The following is a 12,747-nucleotide window of genomic DNA, read 5'->3' on the forward strand; positions in this document are numbered from 1 at the left end:
AGATGTACAGGACATCTGGACGTGCAAGATGCAGGTGCAAGATACAGATGGCATAGATGCAGGGACCTGGAGAAAAGCCCTAGTCCAAAGCGAAGCCCAGGTTGTAGACAAGGCGGTGGGACTTTATCACAATGGCCAAGAAAGATGGTGCACCATAACCTTGCCACAGCTGTGCCAATGCCTTGCTCCTTCTTGCCTTTGCCCCTTCAACCCTTCCCCAGGCTCCCTGCCCCCAGCAAGGTGCTGCTGGGCCCCACACCACACTGCAGGGTGTTGGGTGAGCTGAAGACCCTCTCCAGATGGTGAGATGCAGCAGGGTGGGAGGCAGCGGCCTGCTGCTGTGCCGGGTCAGGCTTTGGGCACTCCTTAGAGTGAAGCAGCCTCTCCCCACCGCACTTGACCGTTCCATCACACCATGGCTCAATGGGCTCCTAAAGAAAAAGTTATTGTTCTTGCGGAAAGCTGGTTGATTTAGTGCAATTGAATGGATTTTTCTTTGCCTTTTCCTACCAATTTTCTACTTAAAAAACATATCTTTATCTTACTCCTCACCTTGCTTCCTTTCTGCAGCAGGTCCTTCATGGAGTTTCAAATGATCTACCCTAAAACCAGCGTGGCTGCTTTTCTAGCCCAGAGAAAGGTTGGTTTACTTTCCAGTTCTGGTGTCCAGATAGCTGCCTGCTACCTGCATTCTGTTGACATTTTTCTTGTTCCATATTTTTTCTTTAAATGCAGTATTTTGAGCACCTAAAGTTTACACGAACCAGAAGTCCAGTGTTCCCCACATTGTCCACCAGCATGATTGTGGGACAGATTTTCAGATATCTGGGGAAGCATTGCCCATGTAGATAGCCTTTTCGGCTTCAAGCTGTGAAATGACTCTGTTCTTCCTCTTCATCCCATGGCATTTCACCCAGTAACATATTTTGGGAACTTCCGTGTCTAGCTACCTCTTACATAGGAAAACATACTTGTTTTCTAGCTTGTCTGCTGTTTTTTTTATTTTGAATCTGTCTTAGAAAGTGAAAGCAAGTGCTAAGTTTTCTTAACCGTCATGTCTTTCAAAGTCATTTATACTCTACCCGTGATACACTACTGTATTTTTCTTTCAAATAACTTTTTATTAAATTTGTGTAGCGCACAATAATTTTCTTTTACAGAACCTGCATTTCCCTCTATTAACACAATATTTCCAGCCAACATCAAACTTCCACAGTCTTTAACAAGCCTTCTGGGGGTATAAAAGTTTTTGGCAGTGATAGAAACAGTTCTAATCCTATCTATGCATCTGTTGTTGCCATTTGGCTTATTGTTTTTGAGCCTTTACCATGCTAAACACTCATTTTAGCCAGACTGCTGGTTCTTGTTTTTCTTCTCTCTTAGTAGCATATGGCACTCTGCTTGACAGGGTGGTGTGATCCTGACCAGAAGACCACTGTAGAGCTATTTCCTTGTAAGAAAATCCTATAATAGCTCAAATTACTCTGCTGTATATGGGGTCTGCATAAGGTGCGCTGGCCGCATATGGGTTGGAGTTCTGTTCAATGACACACTGCTCAGGGCTCCCAGCATCTAAAAGGGACATAAGGCTATCTATACTATTCCCTTCTTATAGCATTAGCTCTAATAAATAGTGTTTTAAATGATACCTTACAGCGTGTGAGTCCCGTTCTTCCTGGGATCATAATGGACCAGCACCTCCTGGTGCAGAACACATGGCTACCATTTGGGTGGTGTGTTGGGTCTGTGTGACACCAGTCTAAAGTTACTTACAGCTTTGGTGAAGATCCACGTTCAGACCACGAGCACAGGGATTTCTCTGCTCAGGGAGGGGTAAGTGCCATCATCAGGGATGCAAAGGGAGAACGTGTTGGATATTGGACCCATCTAAGAATTGGAAAAAACATTTAGCCCTTTGAAAATGCCTTTGTGTATAGTTACTTTCCTGTTTTGTTAGGAGAAAGCACCCACCCCGGGCTTCTGGAGGGGAGGGGAGGGGAGGAGAGGAGAATGCAAAACCAGTGAAGATGTTCTCAAAAAGATGGAAAAAGAGGGAAAGACAGAGGGACTGGGGGATATTGTTGGACTTCATCAAAAGATTCTTGAAAAGGGAAAGGCCATCACAGCAGGGCTCCATCTCAGATGCTGCAGGATTCACCACCTGAGACCACTCCACTTTGCGCTCTTCGGGGTGATCTTTGTTGTCCGAAACTTCTTGTTCGCACTGCTGGATTTCAACTGAGATCAAGCTACTGTGGGCTGAATCAAGTTGCTGGTGGATCAAAGAAGGGCCAGTGTGGGTGCAGGGAGGAAGGGCAGCCCTGCCCTTTCCACCTCTGTGAGCTATTATACAGGCTGAGCTTGACTCGGCCGTGAGTAGAGGGGGACAGGTTAATCTGTGGGGGTACCAGCCTCTTTCATGGACTGTAGAGTAGAGCAGATGGCCTGCTTGTACCAGGTGTCTAAGTGACAGACAGCAAAAGTAAGCGAGATGACACCCATATTTTGCCAGGCTTTTCTAACCATGCGGGTCAGAAAGACAGTGTTTTTATAAGAAATGAAAGTAGAGATTTTCATCTAATCCAGATGCTTTCAGGAGTGGGGACTTCGTTAAAAAGTTCAGTATCAGCAACTCATGATACAATTGCAAAAGTTGGCAATGCCGAATTTCTGTTTGCCAGCATTTTTAGAAGCCAAGTTGTGCAGTGAACAGTGGCGGGAATTGCAACATTTTCCCCATTTTAGAAATGGTTGTAACTCTCTGTAATGTCCATGGGACCCACCTGCTGACATTCTTTGGTAACGTTTTCTGATAGATTATTTAGTACAAGCAGTTAATTGCTCTCTCTGGATGAGTTCTGGTTTATTGATGACAAATTCAGAGCAGAAAAGAGATATCAGTGCCCACAGAAGACAAACAAAAGAAGCCAAAGTATATGCAATTTACAACAAGATGATATATTTAGCTCTATTTAACATATGTTAGCAATGAGGGCAGTGAATGTTAGATTTAATTGGATCCAGAAAAATGATGAATATTAGTCCCTCTGGAATTATTCCTGGTGAATCTCCAGGAAGATTCACAAGTATTTTAATAAATTAAACACAAATGGAAAAGAAGGAAAGAAAAAAAAATCAACCAATTTCTTCTTTTCATCTTAAAGATTCCAGTTTCGGATCCTCACAGTCCCACAGGTAACGCTCTAGGATGTTGCGTTCAAACAAACAAAAATAACGTCCACTGAGAGAAGTAACTTTCTCTGGGTCTCTAAGATGCTAAAATCCATCTCTAACATACTGTGGTGCTTTCCTTAACCAGGGCCAGCTGGTTTGCTGGGGTAGGGCTCCCGGGTGCAGAACGACTCCCCTTCTGCCACAAATCAGCCCCAGGTTCTGCTGAGTGATGCCAAAGGGGTTGTATGCCCGCAGCTGCTGGAGCAGATCCCCGTCCAGAGCAACATGGGGCTCTGGTGCTTCTCTGGGGACCTTCTCCCATGTTGCTCTGCAGGAATGGGAAGCCTGTGTGTGGAGCGGGTGGACCACAGCCACCGGGGTGCTGCTGGGGGAGCAGGCTGAACTGTGGAGGAAGGAAATCTGGGCAGTGGGCTGGGGGTGGGCACAGGCCTAGGAGAGACATTCTGGCAGGGCAAGTCCAGCTCCCAGGGCTGCGGGCAGTGGGGCATGCAACCCCTTTGGGGAGCTAAAGGGAATCCACCCTCCACAGGGTCGGCTGCTTGTCCCAGCGGAGTCTGGGGGCTCTTCCTCAGCCTCACGGCACCCCAGGCCAGGAATTTCTCCTGATTTGAAACCGAATAGTATCGCAGTCTGGTTTGTGCTCTTTTGTTACCGTGTCAATGTGATCCTTCTGTTCAGGCAGTTCCTTCTCCTCCCTGCTATTCACCTGGGATACGTTCATGGAGAACTGTTTTATTCTTTCTGTGCTTTACATGTTCAAACTAAGCCAACCACCCTTAGTATATAAACTTGCTTGAGGAAATCAAAGCCTGTTTTTCTGATCTTCCTGTGTTTGCACGCATCATTTAGCACTTTTGAAAGTGAGCGTTTTGACAGACTAAGGGAAGGTTCACTCCTGGTTCTCTCCTTCAGATGGTTGCAAGACAGATTTCCATGCCTCTCAAACCTTTGGAAAAAGAGGTTGTGCTTCTTTCTATTGGTAGTCTGGAGCCAAAATATTAACAGTTTTCCTAGCAGTTGTGACAGTCCTGGTGGCTTTCTTTGTGAGACACGAGAAAATCCCAAGTCAAAGCTGAGCTGTGGAGGAGGCCTGGGAGTAAGTTGGCTTCATTTTAAAGCAGGTATTAAAATTAACTGGTTTTATCAGGAACTGGCCATAAGATAATGGTAAGGTATTTGTGCATGGGGAAACAGCTTTTGTTCTCACAACCAATTTTCATATTTTTTCTCTTCAGTATAGGGAATTGCTGCAGTTATGAAACACCCCGGGCGCATACAAAGAATTGGCCACCCTGTGATGTCCAAAGGATGTGTCAGGCCATGCATTTTGGAAGGTGTCTGGAGGGAGGCTGTGGGAGGGGAGCAGGTACTGTGTGTGCTTTGCTCTGCCTAGCCTGGGTACAACCTGCCCGCCTCAGTGGGGACGTATGTGATGGGCAGGGGGAATGCATCAGAAGTTCAGGGATGCTGGGTCATCATCTGCAAGACACCCTGAAACTGTGAAATGCTAGAGACAAATTTAATGTCTCCTGTGCTTACCTTTGATGATCAAAGTACAGGCATGGATGGATCCTGCTTTGTCCAGCTATGTGCAGAGACTTACAATAAGGTCAAGCTAGGAAGATAGCTCTCATAACTTGGTTTCCTTCAAGAATGCCCCCACAGAGATGGGAACAGACCTACCTACTCCTGGTGGGGATTAGGCTGCAGTTAAACCATCGTTGCTGCTGTGAACTGATGTGAGCTGCCAGAACAAACAGTATTACAAAATGGATCGTCAGCCACTACATATATGTGGTCTTGTGCCTGTTGAATTAGCCAAAGTTCCCGATGTAATGGTTACAACAGCTCTGTGCTTCATGCAAAATCAAACTGGTGCTGCGTGCCCACCAGGGCACAGGCAGCACAAAAATCTAGTACAGATGAGAGCTGCATAACCAGATGATACGTGTTTGCATAGCACTCCATCACTGATTAGGAAGAAGGCATTTAGGCAGACATTTGAGAATAAGCTCTTCGGACCAGATAAACGCTAAGTGCAGGTGGAGAAGAGGAGCAGTCTACAGAGTAGGGTCATACCAGGGTCCTGTTGGGATCCCAAATCCATGCCAGATATTCTCAGGATGTTCAAAGCCCTGTTTGGCAATCAGGAGAAAACTGCTTGGCCTGGAGGAAAGCAAAGAAGTAAAATCCATTCCAGAGTAATTCTTGAAGCATATATGACATCATACACACACTGGCTTTAATCATAACCACTGTATAAAGTCCCACAGTTTGCCTCCACTTACTACTATTTCAATTCAGCTTTCCTTTCAAGTGGATCTGATAATATAAAAACCTCTCTTGCGCTGCCCCTGTCTTGAAAAGCAAATTATTTTTCAAAGAATCTCCTCGGAAGTAAGAAGCCATCTCCACAGACAGGGCTGCTCATAGTAAGCAGGGCAGCGGCGGTGAATCCTGGCTCTCTTTGGACCTGTTTTTGGCGTCACTAACATTTGACAGAGAATAGTCTCTTCAATCTTTTGAGTCCAAAATTCTGCAGAGTAATCACAATAATGTGATTAAAATAGCAAGAGGGGAGAGAGGAGCTAAGAAGCATGAGCAAATGAGACACTATTTGCAGAGAGATGTGAAAAACACTGTTAAACTGGTGTGAGGGAGAAATGCATAATAGCATTCAACTAAAGATGAAGACCATAAAGTTAACTGGGGGCTATCTGGTGAGGTTTTTAAAAATGAAAGCTATGATAGCAGTAGGACCTTATAGTGCTGTTATGTTTCTTGTACATGTAGAACAAAGCAAAGTGACATTTTGGTTTATGGAATATCTGACCCTTGGGCAGATGTGAGGAAAGGGAGAGCTAAGACAGTCAAAAAAATGTTGTTACCCATGTCAGAGTCACTGCAGAAACAGGGATTTATCTGGAGATGTATCACGCAGAAGGAGAAAGCAATCTCAAGGCAAGAATCTCATGAGGGTTTTAGAAAGCAGGGGCAAGTTGGGAGCCTGGACCAGAGAAGGCAAAAGAGGGAGAGAACTTCTTATAGATCCTGCTGTTGCTGAAAAGAAACACCTTTGGCTCTGACTGATTGAGTCAAATGAGGCTGAAAAGAGGTAAATTAAAACAGAGACAGCACATGGTGAAGTATCACTCAGAGGGAGCAGCAAAAGAATGAGGTGTGTACCTAGCAGGGAAGGAGTTAAAGAAACAAGGCAACAAAGGGGAATAACCACCAGTGAAGATGCAGGAGCGGTTCTGTCTGGGTGTTTGGCGCAGATGGGCTTCGGGGCAGCAGAGGAAATGGTTTGTTAGGATGCCGTAACCCAAAGACTGTCCACCTGGAGCTGAGCTGGGCTGGTGCAGGGAGGGGTGTGGTGGAGGTCTGCTTTCTGACGCCGTGCAAATGCCAAGAAGCAGGGAGCCTCCAACAGCCAAGAGAAGAGGCTTTTTCTAAAGCAGAGACATTCCTCTACTATAGACTGAACAAACCACTGGATCAAAACAGGATACAGAATACTGTCTGATGCGAAGCAAAGGGATGAATGTCCCTGCGCCTCGCTATGAAATGGGAGGTCACTGAGGGGCCAGTCACTAGTGATGGGATCAAGGAAGAGATTTTAAGAGCGAGCAGATGGTGACATATTTTAAAGGGGTTATAAAAGGGGGAATCCTCAGGGCAGATGTTTTCTCGAAGACACCGGAACAAAGCACTGGCAATGACAAGAAAATATGCAGAAAATGTGTAGCTGTTAGAAGATGGCAGCAGCCAGATGGTTCAGATTAACTCAGCAATGACTGCAAAGACAAAGTGCAGCAGCAGGTGGGTCAGGCCTCAGCGGAGCTGCAGCTGTGCAACAAGCCGTGTGTCCTCCGTCCGCTTTACAACAGTGGTAACATCTGGCAATGGGACTTCAGACCTCACAGTCTTCATCTCATGTGTTAAACTTCACAAAAAGCCCTGCTTTGAACCCTTGGGATAAACTCAGCCCTGGCTGTGAGACAAACTGGTTCTGGTTGCGTGAGAAAGTGGTAAGAAACTTGCAGTTTCACCTGGTTCATGAAGGCAGATGCACCTTGGCAGCTTTGACATGTGCCACCCAGTAGGGGGAACAGGAAGACATAAGTTTGCCAGAGGCCAGACAAGGGATCATACATAACGAAGTGTTTTGGTGGAGCGTCTAAGACTTAGGTAGATGCTTGAGCGCCGTGAGAGTGGACATGAGGTCTGTGAAAGAAGTAAAGAGGGAAGGTGTAGACTCACTGGAGGAGAAGGAAGGAGGATAAGCTTGAGGATATTTTTTTATCTGAAGGGATATGAAGACCTGGAAGGACAATAGGCAAGGGGAGAAAATGGTCAGAGAAAGTACACGAGAGATTTTAGAAATAAACAAAAATTATGAGCCTGTAGATGTATAGATGTGGTGCTCTACAGACAAAGCTGTGTGATGGGGGCAGCCTCTGGTCCCATGGTAGAAAAGGCAACGCTGCTGGCTACCAAGTGTGTCTGGAGGGGTGTAGATGGGATCTCCAGGGATCTGATCCCCAACCATGGGATCACCAGGTTGTCAGTGTAAGCATTCAGGGTTTTGCCAAACCCAGCACAGCCCTGCGGTTTGGGCAACAGGAGCAGGGCATGTTCCTGAAGAGCGCTAGACACGTTTAGCTTGGCTCCTCTCAGGAAGGTCTGTTTTATAAGTTTTCCTATTGGTATAGTGCAACTTTACCATTCATTTTTACTGTATAGGAATTATCTGCACATTTTGGAGAGAAAGCTTGCCAAAAAGAATTATTTATTTTGCTTCATAACATAAGAATCTTAAAAAAGCCTAAGATGTTTCTTGGTTCTAGTGCTGAAAACGTGGCACTTCTGACCAGATGATGTCCTCTCCAGAGACACAGCAGTGTGGGGGTGTGAACACTTCAACAAGCAACTGGAGTTCTAGAGCTTTCTCTCTGCAATATAGTGAACAGGACCTGCTTTGCCTGAAACCTCTATCAACAGCATACTATTCGTCATTAACATTTGGCCAATAATTTTTTTTATTAGTTTGGCTGAAACCTGGCTAAAAATTCAGTCAGGCACTGAACTTATGAATGTGTTTCTATGAAAAGATTTTATTACAGAGGTTTAAAAGTTCTCACACTCTCATCCCTATTTGAGGGTGAAAAATGAACTTTAAATGAAATATACATACATTCATGTTCAATTGTTTTATGTCATTTACACAACAAACTTGTTTGTAACTGACTGCCAAAGTGTTGGAATGAGATATATTTTTTTGACTTATGGCATCTGCTGCCTGATATTTTACACCTATCCTCAGTGGCTGAAATGCGAATTCACAAGCATCAGCAAGAATACCAAGAAATCCTGATGCAGGTACTTTGAAGTCCTGTTATTAGTCTGTTCCACCTGCCTCCTCTTGGAGCCTGTGCGGCTTTTTAAGGTGTTGACTTTTCAACCACTGCCCACCCTGCAATTTAATTGTATTCCACGCACCTTTACTGTATGTCTGCTGCCCCTGAAGTATGTTCTCTCCATCCCTCTGCATTTATTGCAATGCCTACTAAGCCCTTTTGCCAGGCCTTCTGTGGTAAAGTCTCATGGTGTGTCCATTGGTTCTCAGCCACTTATTTCAACTTATTTTTTCTCCTTAGCTGTTTAGAGATTTATACTGTGGCAAACCTACTGTGTTTTCCTGTCTCAAATCCCTTATCTGCAGATGGTGCATTGATGATGGTTTCTGAAGGGAATTTTGTTCCTACCTTTTAACAGAGTTGCGGTTGAAGATTTGGACCGTAACTGTCGAGCAGGTTAAAAATTTCACTGGCACACTGGACTATAAAATCTGGAATTACCTAAGGCAAAATGTGGGGTTTGTTGTGCTTCATTGTTACCAACAACAAACTCTTCCCTGGCTCATAGAGAACACATGAAATGAGAGAAATTCTACTGGTGGATTAGCTGCAGTGGACAGACAATTTAGTAAGAAAAACTGAGGTCACTGCACTGAACCCAGGGCACTTCAGAGCGTGGTTAGAAGTCTTTGCCTGTCGTTTTTATTGAGAGCGCTCTCTGTCACCTCCTATCCAAGCAGCCTGATGGCGGCTTGCAGGAAGAGACAAAAGCTCTGTTGGTGTGACCCGAAGGAATCAGAAGGGAAGACCTGAATCCTAAGCAACAACTCCCAAGATGTTTCTCCATTTCTGCCTCTGGCAGGCTTGTGCTCCCTGACAGTAAACAGGAACAGCTGGCAGGTCTTGGCTGGGTCCAGGCTCTCAGCCATGGCAGAGACCACTTTACTTTTGTCACTGGGCTTTTTCAAGGACTTGTCAGCGTCCTGTCCTCGCTGGGCTCTCGAGCAGCTCTTCTGTGGGAGAAGGCAGAGGCATGACGCTTCTTACAAATATTTCTGTTTATCCCATTAGGGAAAAATTTACCTCTGGATAAATGTGTATTCAGGCTGTTGCTGTGATAACGATTAAGGAAGTTAATGGAATTGGCGTATTTACACTTCATGTGGTACCTCTGAATATTTCACTATTCTTCCACTGGAGGAGGAAAACCTATCCAGTCACCTCAACCTACAGGCTGGAAAAATAATGTTTAACTTCTTTATAGATAATGTGATCTGAGCCAAAGTCTTAGCATACTCATCCTTAAACAGTATCCCATGGGAGGCAGCAAATGCTTTAATAATAAGGACTGCTCACTGATGGGTTAGCCATGTATAGAGATCTATTCTATATATATATACACACATATATAGTTATGTATGTATAGATATATTTACATATATGTACATAATTTCTGTATAAAGTGTATCTGCCCATTCTTATAGATCTATACCTGACTATTAAGTCCTAAAGACAACTCAGCCCATCCTGTTCACTGCCATCTCACACCCCAAAACCAGGCCTTGCTAAGGACTAGGATAAGGTGGAGAGCCATCAACAAGACCTTTGGCTTCAGGTATCTAGCTTCATTGCCTGAGCCTGTCACTTGCCTCTGCAGCTGTGGGACAAACATTGTCTCCTGCCTCAGCTGCACTTTCCCTAAACGCTGCCTTGTTGCAGGGCCGGGGAAGAGAAGGAGAGGAGGTTGCTGGAATTGCTGTCTGGGTAAACCAGAGTGACTTTGCAAAGAGGACTCGAGCACTGATGTACCGCAAGCAAAGCAATGCTGGGCCATGTGGGCAGCCACAGCAGAGTGCTGGGGTGGTTACTGCTGGAACAGTCCAGCTAGTGATCTGTAATTGTACGGCCATGGTTTCTGGTCTAAGACAAAGCTCACTTCCACAGTGGTCCCAAGTTCATGATGTTCCCCTCAAGGGCTGGAGCCTGGCCCTGGTTATTTGCCATGCTTTCCTGCTGGCCATCAGGTCACAAGCTGAAGGCTGGGAGTCGGTGCCTGTCTACCAGGACATGTCCCCAGGCAGCGCAGTGCTGCACAGCAAGTGGCGGCAGGGGAAATTCCTCACTGACCCCTGCAGGAAACCAGCTCCTCATCTGGGCTCCTGGGACAGCAATAACCTCCTAATTACAGACACCCCTATAATCAATGGAGATGCCTCAACCCACCCGCTTAGCCCTCTAGCCACAAGTATCCACACCACTGGCCGTCTTGCTCTTCCGTAGCAATTACACAGCCTCTAGCAAACTCCCAAGCACTCTGACCCTGAGTCAAGCTTTCTTGGGGAATTTCCTCTAGAGAGGGGAGACTGGTTACTGCCATGGAAATTGCTTTTGCCCTTTATGAGCTGCCTGCACTTAAACACAGGCTACAGGGCTCTGTTGCTCCTGAGCAGCCTGGAGGAGCTTGTATTACCGGCCGGGGTGGTCACAGCACTGCTTCCGGATGTGCAGCACAAGAGAGGGACCAGCTGTTTTACCCTCCGGGGGAAGGTCCACTCCCTTCTGCCCACACCAGGGCACCTGTACCAGGGCAGAGACACCCATAAGCTAACGGGAACACAGGAACAGGATTGCCATGAGGAGACTCCTGGTGTGGTTTCTCCTGCATGTGGTGGTGAGGGTTATTCTGCTTGAACACTGGGGTGGCTGGGCAGCCCATGGACAGGTTCTGCAGACGCGTGCTTTGTCCACTCCACTCAAGAGATGAAAGTTAGAGAGGCAAACCAAAAGCTGGATGGTTTAGGACATTGTCAGGAGGTGTTACATCTAAAGACATGCCTAGTGCTGTAGGTGAAACTAACTAGCCTGTCTTGACATAAAGAAACTTGACCCACAAAGAAACTGAGAAGTGATGCTCACAGCAGCCCTGTGCAACACAGTGGTTTCAGGTATCTTAAGGCACCACTAATTGTTGTGGTTTAACCCCAGATGGCAACTAAGCACCATGCAGCCACTTGCTCACTCCTCCCTGGTGGGATAAGGGAAAGAATCGGAAGAGTAAAAGTGAGAAAACTCGTGGGTTGAGATAAAGACAGTAAAGCAAAAGCCACACACACAGGCAAAGTAAACCTAGGAATTCATTCACTGCTTCCCATTGGCAGGCAGGTGTTCAGCTGTATCCAGGAAAGCAGGGCCCCATCATGTGTAATGGCTACTTGGGAAGACAAAAGCCATCACCCCAAATGTCCTCCCCTTCTAAGCTACTATGAAGAAAATTAACTCTAGCCCAGCCAAAGTCAGCACACTACAACTTTACAGAATACAAATTCTGTAAAGCACTCTTGTTGCTTTACAGAATTTAACATGGGATTTTGCCTTGTACCAGAATTTGTCCCAGTAATGTATTAATTGAATTGCCACGTAGAAATCTGAAATCCCCACCAGAAATAGAAGACAGTCTTCTAGGTTGCTGGGAGGCAAAGCTGGAGGAGACAATAGGATTTGAACCACAGGGCAATCACAGAATCATAGATTAGTTTGGGTTGGAAGGGACCTTTAAAGGTCATCTAGTCCAACTCCCCTGCAATGAGCAGGGACACCTTCAACTAGATCAGGTTGCTCAGAGCCCCGTCCAACCTGACCTTGAATGTTTCCAGGGATGGTGCAACTATTACCTCCCTGGGCAACCTGTTCCAGTGTTCACCACCTTCATTGTTAAAAATTTCTTCCTCTGTCTAGTCTAAATCTACCCTCTTTTAGTTTAAAACCATGACCCCTTGCCCTATTGTAACAGGCTCTGCTAAAAATTACTGCCAGTGTTAAACAGCTCTAGGTACCACCACTCAAATAAAGCTAGTTAGTTCAGGGAATGCCATTTTCTCATGGTAGTACCCAATGGTCACGTCCTCAGTGCACGGTGGTAAAGGGTTGTGCAAGAGGGTCTGCAGAGGAGACAAGACTAGGGTCAGAAGGATGAAAAGACAGCATCTACGGACATGAAACAGGCAACCTGGAGGGACGCTGGCCATTAGAAAAGCTGTTTTCCAGAGGAAGAAGTCTGGAACAAGCCAAGAAGCAAAAAATGATTGTGTATGCTGAACTGACCATAACCCACTAGTCCCAGCCTCTTTCCAAATCCCTGAAAGAAAAGACAGGATTCTCCTGAAAGAAAAGACAGGATTCTCCCGTGTCTGGA

This window comes from Larus michahellis, chromosome 3 (genome assembly GCF_964199755.1).
Source record: "Larus michahellis chromosome 3, bLarMic1.1, whole genome shotgun sequence".
Classification (NCBI taxonomy): domain Eukaryota; kingdom Metazoa; phylum Chordata; class Aves; order Charadriiformes; family Laridae; genus Larus; species Larus michahellis.